This window comes from Nicotiana attenuata, unplaced genomic scaffold (genome assembly GCF_001879085.1).
Source record: "Nicotiana attenuata strain UT unplaced genomic scaffold, NIATTr2, whole genome shotgun sequence".
NCBI classification, from domain to species: Eukaryota; Viridiplantae; Streptophyta; class Magnoliopsida; order Solanales; family Solanaceae; genus Nicotiana; species Nicotiana attenuata.
Genome location: NW_017671717.1, coordinates 85,719 through 88,995, shown reverse-complemented (window position 1 = coordinate 88,995; position 3,277 = coordinate 85,719). Strand labels below are relative to the sequence as shown.

Sequence of the window (3,277 nt, the reverse complement as noted above, 5' to 3'; positions counted from 1 at the left end):
ATTTATTTCTTAGTCACTATTGCGTGCTATGCCGCGTTACTGCCAAAGTTAACGTGCAAGAGCGGACTTGTATTTTTTCCAGTTTGTGCTCTATAGCTGTCTGTCTTTCAAAAGATCCGCAAGTAGGTACTACTATATTTTATTTTTTTTATTATTTTTTTTGGGTACAAAAGATAACTTATATATATATATATTTCTACCTATTTAGAAGCGAGAATAAGGTGCTCTTGGTCGTCTAGGGGTATTTTAGTCTTTTCGGTATAGTTTACACAGTACGCTTAAAATTTTCCTTCTCAGCATATTTTATTTTACACTATTCCGTTCAATTTCTCTTGTCTACGATACGCGGCTCTTTCTCTTCTCAAACGTGTAACATCAGGCTCTTCTTGTTTTTGGTGCTTTGAGTTGTTTTCTTAGTTTGCTAACACCTGTGTTTCATGGGGATCAACAATAAACTTTGGGGGTTAAACATTATCTCTTCAGGTTTTGATGGGATCAGCGATATATTTTGTGTTAAAGATTACCTGTTCAGGTTAGATTACTTCGATGTCCTTCTTTTTGGCAAATATGATCTTTACTTTTAGGGTTATATTTGACACTTTATAGAATTGTTTAGCTATGACAGCAGAATAAATTCTGGATTAGACTCTGTTCTGCTTGGGTTTTCTCTCCATATTTCACTGTTTACCTTTTCGTCTCTGTGTTCGTTTGCTCACAGGTGATTACTTTGTCTGATCTATAAATTTGAGATTAGATTAGACAACTTGTTGAATTTTTCAGCTGTCTGATGTTTACTAATTACCAGTTACAAAAGTTAAAGGCATAAAAACTACCATGCTAACTGAAGGCGAATGTTTGATGAGCCGGAACTAATACATTAAAGTAGAAATAAAATGTTTATGTTTATGGAGTAGTAGTTAATAAAATTTTATGGAACATACTCTGTTTGTGTGCCTGAGTTAATTGAAAAGGCATCTTTATTAGAAGTACTTACTATCATTTTTTTGATAGAAGTATATATATGAAGGACTATACAAGCAAGCTGATATGTTTTTCCCTCGGTGAATTAAATAACAATAAGAAAATCAGAGTTGCTCAAGTTGTTGTGTGTCGAAGTCACTTGTTTGTGGAACTTGTTAATGGGAAAGACTTTAGTCTTCTTTGGTCTAAGAACATAGTCTTCCCTTGATCAAATTGTGAACTATTTTATTGTTACAGTTACGTTTGAACCTACTGTAGTTTCGTGGGAATTTCTTTGTAAATTCGAGTTGTCAGTCACTGAATACTCGCAATGCTATATCAAGTTTTCTTTTTTATTTTTTAGCTTCGGTTCGTAGTAGATAGAGGTTATTTGATTCTCAGTAAGGAATTGAAATAATCTTCCGGACGGACTCCATATGCTTCCAAGGAACCAATAGAGAAAACAATCAGGGGAAACTTTTAGTGATGTATCAACTGTGTGAACTTATGTTTTCATTAGGGCTTACTATTGTTACCTAATTAGGCTTCCACTTAATACTAATCTATCTTAACTTATTTTGTCGCAAAAGCACGAACAGATCTAGTCCTGTTAGAGTTGGCTCCAACAATCTTATATGTTTATCAACCAGTTATTTACCCTACTCTTGTTGTTTCAATTTCAATAATGATGGTTACCATTGATCGTTTGTTGCAGATTTTGAATTTTTAAGGTTGAGTTAGTAATAGTACTCTCTACTTTGCAGTCTTGATGCACGTTAAATATGAAGTATATGTCTTTATATTATTACTATTGTTATATTTTTTTAACCATAAACAACTCGATAATTTCATGCCAAATAATAAAACAACTGTTAGCATGTAAAAGAAATTCTTATGTGCTTCTATAGTACATTCAATTTCTTTGCCACGAGGAAAACCTTCAGCTTAGCAATAAATATGGTTCAACAGTTACTTTGCTTTGTTTATCAGTAAGTGCCAAAGCTGTTCTTAGGCCTTTCTAAGGGTGTGTGGGAGTGTGTATGAGAGTGGTGTGGTGTGTGTGAGGAGTAAAGATGAGTGACTGAGAATGAGAATGAATGAGCGCGAGAGGGTGTGAGTGTAGGTGCGTGTCCCCAGAATGAATGAATAGTTTGTAACAAATTGTTAGAGCATCTTTCAGTTATTTCCTTTCTTTACTCCCTTCTCACTATTTTCTGAGAAAGCTGCTGTTGTTATTTTAAGGTAATTGGTTTTAGCAATTAATTATTGTCACAAAATGGGAGTGGCACATCGTGATATAAAACTAGATAACATCTTGTTTGATTCCTAGGTAGAACATGTTTCCATGATTTTTTTTATTACGTTACAACCACTTTTCTTTTTAACTCTCAATTTCTTTTATTTTTAGATGTTCGTGTTATTTCCTATTCACAAGTTTTAGCTTCTTTATTACTATCTTTTATTGCATATCCACATATTTGGTCTGCTAATAGAGCTTACTATAGTGATCTTCTTTCTTGTCTTTACCATTCATCTTATGACAGTCGCATTACACATTCTATAGAGAATATTTTTGCGAGTATTTTCAATGCACGATGTGTTGAAGTTGATGCTAACCATGACTAAAAGTTATTTCTGCCTTTGTAGAACTGCTGACGCTTCTGTTTCATTTGGTACGACAAAAAAAGCTGCTCGACGTGCTTACAGGTAATCAACTATCTTATCTTCATATATTTGTAAACGCAGGCTCTTACTAGCACATCCTCTGTTTCTCCTGCTCGTTGCACTGCTAACTGTTACTGTTGTGCACTATTTTTGTTTTTACAAGTTGTGGTACTGAATTTATCTGCAATGTTGTTTGACAATAGCTGCTGTTGGTGCTCACAGCAGGTGCTACGTATATCAAAGTGCAGTACCTTTTTGTGCTTCTACATATTCGCTAATAGAAATTGATATCTTGCTAAAGGGTTGTGTGATAGTTCGCACAACTTCATTTAGGAGTAAATACTACGATTCTGATGGATCATACACAAAAAAATAAACGTCCCCTCTCAGAGACAGATAGAAATGTCAGTCGACGTGAAAAATACAAAGAGATGACAGTAGAGAAAAAGGAAAAGTTATTGCTATAACGTCGACTAAAATACCAAGAGTCAAAGAGACATACGCTTTGTGAGAATATAACTACTGTTCCCTTGATTGGAACAATGGCTTGTAAAGTAAAGAGATGAACACGTCCATTTTGCTGTCTATGAAAAAGGTGAGTATGTTTCTTTGCTCGCTTTAAAATAGCTACACTATTAGTTCCATCTAAAGA

General features: G+C 34.2%; 1 long non-coding RNA gene across 6 annotated transcripts in view; it reads left to right on the top strand.

Annotated features, from left to right (window-relative positions):
• Positions 1 to 240: 240 nt before the first annotated feature.
• Positions 241 to 3,277, top strand: part of LOC109209827 — a 12,437-nt gene continuing 9,400 nt past the window's right edge. For 2 of the 6 annotated variants that reach the window (XR_002065437.1, XR_002065436.1), the window contains exons 1-2: positions 241 to 532; positions 2,608 to 2,667. This is a non-coding gene — a long non-coding RNA (uncharacterized LOC109209827). The other 4 variants (XR_002065439.1, XR_002065440.1, XR_002065438.1 and 1 more) reach the window with 3 other exon arrangements.